This window comes from Apium graveolens, chromosome 11 (genome assembly GCF_009905375.1).
Source record: "Apium graveolens cultivar Ventura chromosome 11, ASM990537v1, whole genome shotgun sequence".
NCBI classification, from domain to species: domain Eukaryota; kingdom Viridiplantae; phylum Streptophyta; class Magnoliopsida; order Apiales; family Apiaceae; genus Apium; species Apium graveolens.
The window spans coordinates 83,853,004-83,866,863 of NC_133657.1; positions in this window are offsets into that span (position 1 = coordinate 83,853,004).

Consider the following 13,860-nt stretch of genomic DNA (forward strand, 5'->3'; position numbering starts at 1 on the left):
TGCAGGAAGAGTTGAATGAATTTGAAAGAAACAAAGTCTGGACCTTAGTGCCAAGACCCAAGAATAGATCGGTTGTTGGTACAAAGTGGGTATTCAGAAACAAAACTGACAGTGATGGCATAATTGTAAGGAACAAGGCAAGGCTGGTTGCAAAAGGATATTCTCAACAGGAGGGAATTGACTATGATGAAACATTTGCTCCAGTTGCTAGGTTAGAAGCCATAAGGATATTCATGGCTTATGCTGCTCACAAAAAGTTTACTGTCTTTCAAATGGATGTGAAAAGTGCTTTTCTCAATGGAGAATTGGAAGAGGAAGTATATGTTGAACAACCTCCAGGCTTTGTAGATTCCAAACATCCAGATTATGTCTACAGGCTTGATAAAGCACTTTATGGACTTAAGCAAGCTCCAAGAGCATGGTATGAGACTTTAGCTCAGTTTCTTCTGGAAAGTGGATTCAACAGAGGAACTATTGACAAAACATTGTTCTATCTCAATCATGGCAAGGACTTACTTCTGATCCAGATTTATGTTGATGATATTATTTTTGGGTCTCCAAATGACAAACTTTGCAAAAAGTTTGCCAACCTAATGCAGTCAAGATATCAGATGAGTATGATGGGAGAACTTAGTTATTTTCTGGGCCTTCAAGTCAAGCAGACTGAAGAAGGAACTTTTATTTGTCAATCTAAGTATACCAGAAACTTGCTGAAGAAATTTGGAATGCAAGACTGTTCAAGTGCATCCACTCCCATGGCCACTGCAACAAAACTGGATAAGGATACTGGTAATTCAGTAGATATTACTGATTACAGAGGTATGATTGGCTCACTTCTCTATCTAACTGCTAGTAGACCAGATATCATGTTTGCTACCTGTCTTTGTGCAAGATTTCAAGCAGATCCAAGAGAACCTCACTTAACAGCTGTAAAAAGAATCTTTAAGTATCTTAAAGGAACAGCTGATCTAGGATTATGGTATCCTAGAGAATCAGATTTTAAATTAATAGGTTACTCAGATGCAGATTTTGCAGGTTGCAAAATTGACAGGAAAAGCACAAGTGGAAGCTGCCAATTTCTTGGAGGCAGGTTGGTTTCTTGGTATAGCAAGAAACAAAAGTCAATTTCCACATCAACTGCAGAAGCAGAGTATATTGCTGCAGGAAGCTGCTGTGCACAGATTCTCTGGATGAAGAATCAGTTACTGGATTATGGGTTAACATATTTCAAAATCCCTATTTACTGTGATAATCAAAGTGCTATTGCTATGACAGGTAATCCAGTTCAACACTCTATGACAAAGCACATCAGCATCAGGTACCATTTCATCAGGGAACATGTGGATGAAGGTACAGTGGAATTGCATTTTGTTCCCACAGATCAACAAGTAGCAGATATCTTCACAAAACCACTGTGTGAAGCTACCTTTTCAAAATTGGTAAATGAACTTGGAATGATTTCAGGTTCTTTCTCTAAATCTGCTTAAACTTGTTCTATGTTATCAGACTTTATGATCAGTATTTACAGAATTAATCTCTTTGTATATTCTGTGCATTAATTGATAAATGTCTTTAAGTACTGACTGTTGTCTGATATATGTTTCTAAACTCTGATAAGTGATATGTCTGTTTCAGTAACTATTTAATCCCATGAGGATAACTGTGCTAGATACTGACCTACTAGTCTTCAATAAACAAATGATCCCATGAAAGAAGTAATTATTTCTGTGGAAATCTTATGACACAAGCAAATTCTGATAACTGAGCTTAGTTAAGTTTACTTTGTATATCTTATTACTAAGTCACAAATTAGAATAATGCTACTCATCTGTTTAAGTTCTGATTCTAGTAAAACTGCTGAATGTACTAAGTGCTGATAAACCTCACTTATCAAAAGAAAAAGAAAAAGAATCAAAGAATAATATCAGGTACTCCTTTGAGATCTAGAGTAAAAATGTGAATGGGACGACCCAAGTGCATTGCTGGTATTAAGTAAATATGCATTAGAAAAGCAAAATATTTTTCTTGGTGACTTTTCACACTCTATGATTACTGGAGAAATACTCTGATAATAGCATAAATTCTAATAAACAGTCGTGACTCACTTACACTGAGAAGCCTCTGTAAAATAGAATTTCAAAAGATGCATAAAATTAGCACAAAACCAGTAGAGGTGGACTCATGCATGAACTCATTTATCAGTAGGTTTCAGGATAATGACAGCTCTTTAGCAAAATTTTAATTATGACTTATTTCTAAGATGTACTGAAGTAGATCAGACTTTACTCTTTGTCTGTTATTTAGCTTAATGCACACACACATCACTCCATATGAATGATGAAATTTCTGTGGTGGTCTATGTTATTTTAGATAAACAGTCATTGTGTCACTTCTGCACAAATTCTGAGGACAAGTTCTAGTTCCACGTTCTGATGATTAAGTTCTGACGTTCATAACTAAGAACTTGTATGAGTATTTACTAAGATAGATATCCCTTGTTCGAGTTAAGACATTATGTTCTGATGACTGTTAAGTTCTGGTATAGGTCTAAGTTCTGATTTTTCAGTCTAACCCTTTACTTGACTTATCTGTGAATAAAATTTGGTAACAGTCTCAGATTAATTTCGAAATGTTGAAGTAGAAGATTAATAGTCTATGGTTAAAACATAATGGCACTCGTCCTTGAACAGTTCACTCTTGTTACATGTGCACATTCTTTTTCCAATGACTGTTATTCTTTTTCAAAGTCTAGGGAGACGAGGTAGAATTACTTCTACCTGTCAGCATTCAATTTCTTTACGTCTCTTGGCATTCTCTTGCCTATATATACACCCACTTCACATCAGTCTTTCCATCACATTCTTCTCACACACTTATCCTCCTTCTTCTGTCAAAAACAAAATGGTTCGATTCAACATGTTTTTGAACACACAAACCTTCACAATGGAACTCAGTTGTGCTGAGTGGCGGCAGGAGTGGCATATAACAGCCATTCCTGAGGAGATCTGGGACTCTGTCCCACAGGAGGTGCTGGCTCACCTTCTATTCTTCGAGATGGATTATCATCGCCATCTGGAGCGCCTGGAGGAGGAAAGGCGGGAAGCTATCCGTCAGCAAGAGCGAATCATTCGACTCGCTATCTTGTTTGTCGAAGATAGGAAGAGGAAGATGACTTAATCTCGTCTTCTTCCTGTTCTTCTTCATCCTCAGCTTTGTCAGGCTTCTTAGCTAGGACTAAAACTGTTGATGTTAGGATTAGAAGCTTAGGGAAAATCTTGTATTGATGTAATTTCTATTTCATATATGTATTGACTTGATATATTAATGAAAACTGTCTTTACTTCAAGATTTTGTCTCTGAGTTATTTTATCTTGTGTTGATAAATCCTGATTGATATTCTGATGACCATTTAAATTTTGTTTTTATTTAAGTTCTGATTCTCCGTCAGCACTTATTCATAGAAATTATCTCGGTCATTTTTAACATGATTCATTTTCAGAATATTAATGTTGCAGTGAAAAACAATCCAATCAGTGATAACGGGTTAAAATTTGAATTGTTTCCCTTGATAAAAGGAACAGTTTTTTTTTTTCCTTGAAACTCGGCAAATTGGTAAGTCATGATTACTGTTTTCTCGAGCCCAGTAACTATCCGTTATTACTGCATGTCTGACAGGTGTCCAACGGTAACATTTTTTTTAAGTACAGCAGAGAGAAGATTTCTTTAATCTTTTTAATTTCTTCATCTTCTATCTCTCTTCTTACTTTTACTCTCTTTCACTTTACTATTTCCGTTGTTTTCATACAGATATTATCTCAAACACCTAACAGGCATACTTGAATTTCAATATTTTTTTTCACATGGCCCCAAAGGATTTAATCATTGATGGAGCAAAGTTCGTTCCAAACAACTATGCTGCAATTCTTGATCATACTGAAGCTCCATCTGAATTGCATTTTGTGCAAGATCTTCTTGCACATAGTGAGGTTGGGTACGCCTTAACTCAGCCTGAATTCTTTTCAAGTCAACAAGTTCTGAGGTTCTGGAGGACTGGCGTTTTTGATGATGGTGGTAACCGTGGAACTCCCAGTATTATTTTCCAAGTGGGTGATTCATCTTTTGTAGTCACTCCTGGTACAGTACGCAGGGCTTTACATCTTCCAGAGGATTGTACTTTCTCAATTCCAGAGGACTCAGCCCTTCGGGAGTTAATGGCTGAATTGGGATATGAAAAGAGTCTGACGAAACTTGGACAATTGAAACGGGCTAATATCAGAAGAGAATGGAGTTTCTTCTTCGATTGCATCACCAAGGCCTTTGGCAACAAGTGTTCAAATTTTGATGCCATCCCAATTCTAAGTCAGCACATCGGGTATGCTATTATCCATCAAACTCATTTTGATTTTGCAACTGGAATAATTGGTTTTATTGGGGATAGGATGACAGAGGATCGAGATGTTGTTTATTTTGCTAGATTCTGTCAACTTATTTATACGTATTGTACTGCTGAACCCCAGTTAGTCAGCACTCAAACCCCACCTTTTAAGGTTGCAAAAAGGTACTTTAACGACCTGATAAATGCTGACACAAAGAAATCAATGGTGAGACAATTACAGATTCCTCAGTCTGTGAAACAGATTCTGGTAAATGCTGATCCAGCTACTTACAAATCTGTTTACTCAAATGTTCAACCAACTCACCATAACCAAAATCCATCAACCTCAGTCCCTACCTCTCATTCTACTCAACCTACCCTCAGAACTTATCTCAAATCCTATCTCTCCACTTCACAGAATGCTCAACCTTCTTCTTCAGCACCTACTGTGAAGCCTACATCCTCTAAGCCAAAGAGAACAAAGACTGTTCCTCAAACATCTCAGAAGAAGCGGAGGATTACTTTGAGAGATGAATCAGATTCTGAGGATCAGATTCCATCTTCAGAACCTATGATATATGAAGCTGAGAAGGCAACTTCTCAGAAGGATTCTGCAATTGGGGGTTCTAGGCTTCTCAAGAGGCTTAGACGTATGACGGTTCCTGCAACTCCCAAGGAATCCACATCAACAAGGAAGTACAAGAAACAGAGGGCACAGAGGCCAGTTTCAGATGATGAGGAGGAAGCAACTAAGGAAGGGGATCAGGAATCTCTGATCTCGCAAGACAAGGAATTTGCTCCAGTCACTTCTTCTCCGTCAACTCAATCTCAGGAACCTGAATCTGACAAGGCTAATTCACCTTCTATATCTCTTGTTGATCCAGGCACAAGTGCTGAAATTGATATTCAGAACTTGGTTGTGCCTGAAATACTTTTGTTAGAAGCTCCAACAACAAATAATCCTTCCACAACACCTGTTACTGATGCTGTTCAAACTCCTGAGTTATCACTATCACCTTCTCTGCATCAAGATGATGATCAGATTTTAGGTGAGCATCAGGATATGGCTGTTGATCAGAACCTAGTATCCGATCAGCAATTAGAGGATGTTGAAGCCTCCATTGCTACTCACACAGTTGTCTTATCAGAAGATACTGATTCTTTAAGTTCTGATGCTGCAAATGTTGGAGATACTGGTGAAGCTGCTACAACTGTAGATGCTGATGCAGCAGGTCCTTCAGGACATACTCCTCCATTGACTCTTCCTAAGTCTGAACTGCTAAAGGAGTTTGTTATCAGGGATGCACCAGTACCTTGGAGTGAAACTCCTGCAGGTCAGGAGTGGACTAAGGAATGGAACTCAGTTTCATGTGTTCCAAATGCTTTACATCTTGCTGAGCACTTGACTAAAGCTGATGAAATGTTAAATTCTGATGATTTTAAAACCCAGCTTAGAGTCACTGCATTGAGTACTAAACATCTACAAGGTCTTCATTCCAATACTCATGCAGAGCTACACAAGATTCAGGAGAACTTTATTAAACAGGAACAAGTTTGGAAACTTGATAAGAAAAAGTTCTTCCAACCTACCATTGACAGGGTTGCTTATATTGAGAAAACTCAAGAGAAGCAACAAGCTCAGATTGATCAAATTCTGACAAATCAAGCTTCTCAGCAATCGCAACTTACTGAAATCCAGACCTCAGTGGAACTACTTATCTCTCTTTTATTACCTGCTGATGCCAAAAAGGGGGAGAAGGTAATTAAGTCCAAATGCAAAACCAACAAGTCACTGCAAGGAAAGGATGATGGAAAAGATGACCAAGGAAACTCTGGAATGGGTAGTGGTCATAGTCAAGGTAGAAGGTTTACATCAAGACAAGCTAGTCACAGAACAAGTTCTGATACTGGGAAAAGAATAAGTTCTGCTGCTGGTAAAAGGATAAGTTCTGATGAACTTCTAGATCTTGATGAGGAAATGTCAAGACAGTTATTTCTTCAAGAAAATCCAGGGATGGACTTGGAAAGTTTAAAGGAAGAAGAAGCCAGACTTAAATCAGAGAAAGTCACATCTAAATCTGAAGCTTCTGGTAAAAAGTTACTTCCAAAACCTAAAGGCATTGTGATCAAAGAAAGGATACATACTGAAGAAACTTTGGCTAGATCACAACCACAGATAGATCCAAGATCCAAGGGTAAAGAAAAGGTTGGTGAACCTATCAAGCCTTATGTACCTCCTGAGGAAGAAGAAATTACTGATGGAAAAGATAATCTTGCTCTGACTTCAAGAAAAGTTCTTAAAACAACCTCTGACATGGCTCAAGTTGTTCAGAGTCAAGAAATTGTAAGTTCTGATATTCAGAAGAAGCAAGTAACCTCTGACAGTGCTCAAGTTAACTTGATATCAGAAAATAAATCTAAAACACTCCTACCAGGATTCACTAAAGCAAAACAGACTCAATCTTTGAAGACTACTTCAAGTGGTTTTGAAGCAAGAGTAGTTACTGGAAAGGAAGCTAGAGATAAAACTGGATTGGGAAGTGCTGATGAAAGAAGAGTACACAACACTACTGATGATTCAACTTCCTTGTGTGAACCAGGTATTGGAGCAACTCCTGAAAGATTGAATCAACTAGAATCTGTACAGATGGTTTACCATACCTACTTGAAAGAATACATCATGTTGTATTTCATGACAGATGGTAGGGTTTATCATATAAGACAAAATGCCATTCCGTTGAAGTATTTTGAAGAATTGGAGCATGTATTGTTCTTACTTCAAGTGGATGACAGAATAACAGAGACTGCTGCAAACTACTTAAAGGAACAGATTCAGAGACAGAAAAGACTTTATTCTGTTAAGTCTGACAGCAGATATGTTCCAAAGTACAGAAATCACGATGGTGATATTGTTGATATGAAGCCTAATACTGCACAGATCAGAACATATCTTGGTATTAAGGGGCTTGAATTCAATCTAGAGTCTAATAAAGCTTATGTCATAAGACTAGATCGGGAGTTGAGAAAAGCAAAGATTAATGATCTCAGAGCTGCAATATTTCAAGCTGGTGAAGATACTGCAGAGCTTAAAGATGTCAAACGGAGAATGATTGATGAACTCAGATATGCTGAGAAATGTTTGTTGAAGAATTATCTCAGAACAACTCCTGACATCAGAGAGATCAGAAAATGATGAAGCCAAGTCGAAGATCTACAACTGCTTAAATTCTGATATTTATACAGATTGAAGTTGTTATCAGAAGTTGAATTGGTAAAAACTTGAAGGACTGTAAGTTGTAGTTATCTTGTCTATTTCTCATGCATTTGTACTTAATGTTTTTGACATCATCAAATATCTGTTAAACTTGTATATTTTGTTAATTTACAAGTTGGGGGAGATTGTTAGATATATTTGATAATGTCATGGCTAATATGTTTTATGTTTAGATTTCAGATCTTATTTGAACAGAACAAATCAGTACTTAACTGATCAGTACTTATACTGGAAGTCAGAACTTAAGGGAAATCAGTACTTATGTTATCAGGAGATAGATATCAGAACTTAAGTGCTGAAGGACGATCAGATAAGGACAGTAGCTGATTAAAGTTAAGAAGATCAAGATAAACATAAGAAGAGATATGCATGAAGAAGGAATTCCGTGAAGAATGGAATACTTGGAATAGAAGATATCTGATTGATATATTTTAGGAAGCAGAATTATATTCCATATCAATTAGCGAATATCTTGTAACTGTGTAGTATATAAACACAGAAATAGAGTTTACACTATATGTGTTATCATTATCGAGAATATTATTTAGTATAACTCTAGCAGCTCTCGTGATATTTTGTTCATCACTGAGAGATAACAGTTCCAGATTGTAACAGAGTTTATTGTTTAAATAAAGTTTGTTTTCTGTTACATAAGTTCTTGAAGTTTGATTTGATTGTGATAAACACTGTATTCACCCCCTCTACAGTGAAAGTGTGACCTAACATTCTACTTAAGTGTTTTGTTAAACATATCATCAAACTAATGCACATATATTCCTAACAATTTCCCCCTATTTATGTCTATAAGAATTGTAGACATAAATTCAGGGTTAACTTGATGATAACAAAACACTTAACAAATATATGAATTGAAACTAAGTAGAAATTTAAAAGTGCTGCAAAAGTGTATGTACTAGGAGGTAATTGAAGATTTACAGAATTTCCAAGGGTGCTCCTCTAGTCTGAGCAAATCATCTTTTTCTTCTTTGTTCCCTTGTTTTCTTTTCTAGCCCTTTGTCATTTTCCTCAATTTGGAGTTGGAGTTGTCTGTAGAATTCAGCTTCATCTTCATCACTGATATCCAACTTAGATTGTATTTCCTTGAGAGTTTCATTGCTGGCAATCTTGAGTTGGTCTTCAAGTCTGAAAAATCTTCTGACTCCTTTATCATCTCTAAATTCCATCAACCAATGAGGTGATTTGTGGATTGTAATTCCCCTTTCTTGAATGAGTAAAGTTCTGGGCAAAGCATTGGGCTCCCTCCAAGTTTTCCTTATGTTGGCAATCTTGTTGAGAATTTCAGTCTTGGCAGTCCTGGTAAAGCCAGAATCCTTTTGTATGGCTGAAAAGACTCTGATCAAGGTAGAGTAGCCTTCATTCAGAATCCTGTAGAGAGGCCATGTTCTTTCCCCAGCTCCTTTGTATCTGAACACCAATCTCTCTTGTAGCTGTCTGTAGGCAGCTATTCCCCTTACATCCTCCAGCTCATCCAGATAGAGTTCAATGTCTGAAATTTCTTTTATGTCACAGATGTGAACATAATCATCTTTAGAAATGGGTGGCTTAGGCTTAGGTTTATGTTTTTGAGTGAATTTCTTAGAGGTTAGGGGAGGTGTAGATTTGGATTTTCTTTTCTGTTTCTTTGGTAGTGGAAGAGTGGTTAAAAAGGTAGGCAATTTGATGGTGTCCCAATCAATATGTTCCTCTTTTGGGATGATTAGTTCACCATGGATGTTTATAGTGGGATCAGCAACACAAGGTTCAGGTATGGAAGGTAGTGGTTTAGATATTGATTTAGTTTCTTCAGTGTTATCTTCACTTCTTCTATGTGCCTTGGCCTTTCTTCTGTTTCCCTTCTGTCATTCCTCTCTTTCCTCCATACTCTCACCAAATATACTCCCAAAAACCTCATCTAGGTTTGCAATCTTGTCTTCACCCCTGACTTCAATTCCTTTCTCTCCTTCAACTTGACTTGACTTTAGCTGTTGTTCAAGCTTTGCTTGTGCTCTTTTGTCAGCCTTGAGTTTTTCAGCTTCTTTCTTCAACCTTTTGGTTTCTTCCCTCTTGGCCTTTGGAAATTTGGGATGTCCTTGCATCACACAGATACTCTTTCCCTCTCTAAAGATAATGGCCATTTTCATTCTTTCAACTATGTCCTTGGTCTCCTTGTGCTTTTTGATGTTAGTACCCAAAACTTTGTCTTCATCAGGCTTTGGAAGAGGAAAGTCCACTTCTTTCATCTGAGCAAAGTCTAGGGGGTTCTTTGTGGAGTCCTTGCTGGATCTAGTGTTGGGCTTGAGAACTGTAGGTTTTAGATTCTTGAAAGAAGTCTCTCCAACCTTATTCCTCCTTTCTGGCTTGTGCTCCATAATGATTGGTTCAATCTTTGTGCTATGTTTCATAGATATTGATTTATCTTGTGTTGAGCCAAACACTTGTTGCACCCTTTCATCAATTCTCCTCCTTTGCTCTTTCACTTGAATTTCAGCTGCTGCTAGCTGGATTAGGTCAATTCCATCAGGCTTTCCTTTGATTTGCATAATTGGAGAAGTAGTGATGGCAGGAACTAGCACTTTAGATATCTGGATTTTTGTAGATGGATCTCCTTCCCCTTCCCTTTTTCTCTCCCCCTTTTTGTTATCATCAAGGAGAGGGGTCAAGCCTTGTGCCTTTGCCAGCTGCATAAGTAGACTTGTTTGAGATTGTTGGTTGTGAAGAATGCTGACCACAGAATTTTCAATAACTTGGACTCTGTCTTCTAACTTAGCCAGCCTCTTTTCAGTATTTGAATCCTTTTTCAATCTCAACAATAAGTCCTTCATTGTACCATAGGGCATGACTGAATCCAATTTTTTAGAATTGTAGGATTTCAAGTCAGCAATATCCTTCTTGAGTTCATCCACACTCAGATTCTGTCTTACTTGCTGCAACTTCATGAGATGCAGTGAGTCCAGGTGAGCTGTAAGGATTGCCTTGGTACCAGCATGTGAAGTTTTCTGAATGGCCTGTTGGATAGTACTGATTTGTTTGACTAAGGAGACATTGAATTGCCCTGTTGTAGACTCCTTTGTCAAGGCCCATTCAGGTAAATTTGGAATAGAACTAGGGCTTTCATCTCCCCCTAAGTTCATGCTTCCATCAAAAGAAACAGAGTCATCATCATCAGAATTTACTCCAAATTCCTCAAATGACTCACCAGCTGTAGAAGGCATCTTGTTAATAGCAGCTTTATCCCTTTGAAGAGATTCTGTTGTATGTACTAGATGTAGTGTCTTTTCTGCCTCCTCATTGCCCTGAGCAGCCAACAACTGATAGGCTGACACAGGATGAGTAAAAGTGTCAGCATCCAAGGAAATGTTATCAATTACAGCTTTGTAATGTTGCTGAAATTGTCTTTCCTTTTCAGCATCATCCACAATCATTGACTCACTAGCAATGGCTGGATCCACCCTTATATCTGCTGTACCTGCCTTTCTCTCTTTTTTCTCTATATTCTTGCATCAGGGGCTCCCCCTGGCTCACACTCCTCACTTCCTCACCTTCACCTACTAAGGTGGTACTCCTCTCACTTACTTTTGCCATGCTGGAAGAAATAGCATGCATATTTGAGCTCTCAATCTCTCCTTTTGCCTGGGTGCAACCCAGCCTCTCACTCAACTTGTCACTCCCTTCCCTCAGTCCTAAAAGTGATTGTACAGTAATCATGTCTTCTACACTTGGAATTGTGTCAGTTGTGTGTGTAGAGACTATCAACGGATATGGAATAGCCGTTGAAGGTGACACTGATGGTATCAACGGATAACTGCTGTTAAGCTTATCCGTTGAAGAACAACCACTTGTCAACGGATGAGTGATATCCGTTGAAGAAGGAAAAGAAGTAGAAATTGAAAGTGATATAACTGTTGAATCTGTGTGGATTGATTTGAGTTTTGGTGACACAGATCCTTCAATTACATCTGAAAGAATTTGCGGGTGATCCAACAAATCATCTAAAAGATGATGATCACCTGTATTTGAGTGGAGCTCCTCCCTGAGTTGTAAAGAGGGAGAATCAGGAATTGATGGGAATAACATATCCACATCCAGAGATGGTGATGAAGTGTGTGGTGATTGATGTGTGTTAATTATGAGAGAATGGGGCTGTGACTCCACATTTGTTGGAGCCACATCAAACTGAGTTTGAGAAGGCATAGATACAGATGGATGTATCTGTGCAGTGTGTGCACCCTGTGTAGAATATTGGGTTCTAGCCCTCTTTCTTCTAATAAAAGCTTTTGTTGGTGAGTGTTTGGCTTCTGTGTCCCTCCCTCATTTGTTCTGTGTTCCTGGTTGGGAACTATTTTCAATAGTTACATCCTTTTGGGAGAATGCAGCTAGGGATGTGCTAGTAACCTTTTCAACCACCACAGCTTTTTGAGAAACTGTGGCTTGGCTAGCTTGGGAAACACTTATCTCTCCTTCCTTATCCTGGGGGTTTCTTTGATGTTCACCCCTCCCCTCACCACTCACACCCTATTCACTCCCCTCAGGGTTAAGGGTAGGTGTTACAACTATTGTCTTTTGAGAAACAACAGAGGTGGTTTTCTTTGTCTTTGATTTTGAAAGTTTAGTTTTGGTGACCTTGGTAGGAATCTGTTGGGGCATTGTCACAGATTCTATGGGCACACTAGAAGATAAAGAAATAGAGGGGTTGGAAGAAGTAGGAGTTGTAGAAACAATTACCTCACTTACCTGAGGTGCATCCATGATTGGTAAATATACCAATGGTACACTGCTGTTGAGATCCATTTTCAATAAATCTGCAAGAACTCTTTTCTCTTGTGCCCAGCACTTGAGTTTATTATTCTCATTGGTTATGACCAAACCTTCAGCAACATGGTTAGCCAATAACATAACGAATCTAGCATAATAGATGTTATTAGGTCTATTAGCTTTGTTACCTAATCTAGTACCCAATTCTAGCATAACATAATTGCTAAAGTTAAAATACCTATCAGAAACAAGCATATAGAGCATATTAACAAGAGATGAAGTTATGGCATCAAAATTACTAATTTTCCCAGAGAAAATCTTGATAAAGGCATCCCCAAGAAAACTCCATTCTTTCCTAAGGCCTTTTCTTTTAATACTCCCTAAACTAGCAGAGTTAAGAGAATAACCTATGGAATCTAACATGCTGGATACATCATTATCAGTGTGTGGTGTCATGGCATTGTTCTCAGGCAATTTAAAACATGCTAGTAAATCATCACAGTTAACACAGTGATTTTTACCTTTGAGAGTGAAAGAGATGGTCATATCTATGGAGTTGAACTCAGCAGTTGTCCAAATCTCCTCAACTACTTCACAGTAAATCGTTGGGGCTTCCAGCATTGCATAGCTAAGTTTACAGTTTTTGATAAGTCCATCATTTTGTGATAATCTGAGTGGGCTTCATTCTTTGCTACCAAAGCTATGAAATTGTTCTTCTCATAGATGAACCCAGATTGAGACATAATTTTTACTACTGGTGCCATTGTTGTAAGTAGAAATTGCAGAGAATAACTTGAAGGTTTTGCAGAGAGTAAATGGTAAAAGCTTTGAAGTTTCAAGAAAGCGTAAAGTAAAAATAAAAAATCAGAAGGGCTTTTATACTTTCTCAAATTAAAAAGCATAAATAAAAGATTAAACAATAAATATATGTAAGTGAGTTTCAGCCGTTTAAGAATAAACTGTAAGTATTCTAAAAACTACCTTTAAAACAAATACATACAGCTGTATGTATGAGTATCAACGGTTAAGAAAATAGAATCAACGGCTGTAAGACACCTGAATCGACTGATGTGACATTTCAACGGATAAAGTAAATTGTCATCCGTTGAAAAGTACTACAGTTTTATCCGTTGACGGATAAAAATTCCAGAAATGTATATGTCTTTCAACGGATAATGAACATCCGTTGATGGAACAATTTTGACTTTCAATGGATAGGAAATACCCGTTGATGGAATAATCTGTGTTAAAAAGTCAAATTTGTTCTAGCAACTAATACATTTCAGGCTTCAATTCAAATTGCAATTAGGACATAAATTTTATGAGTAATTAAGCATACCTAGCTCACTTACCAATCTTGTGAATGTTGATTCATCAAGTGGCTTGGTAAATATGTCTGCAATTTGTTGTTCACTTGGAACAAAATGTAGTTCCACTGTACCATTCATGACATGCTCTC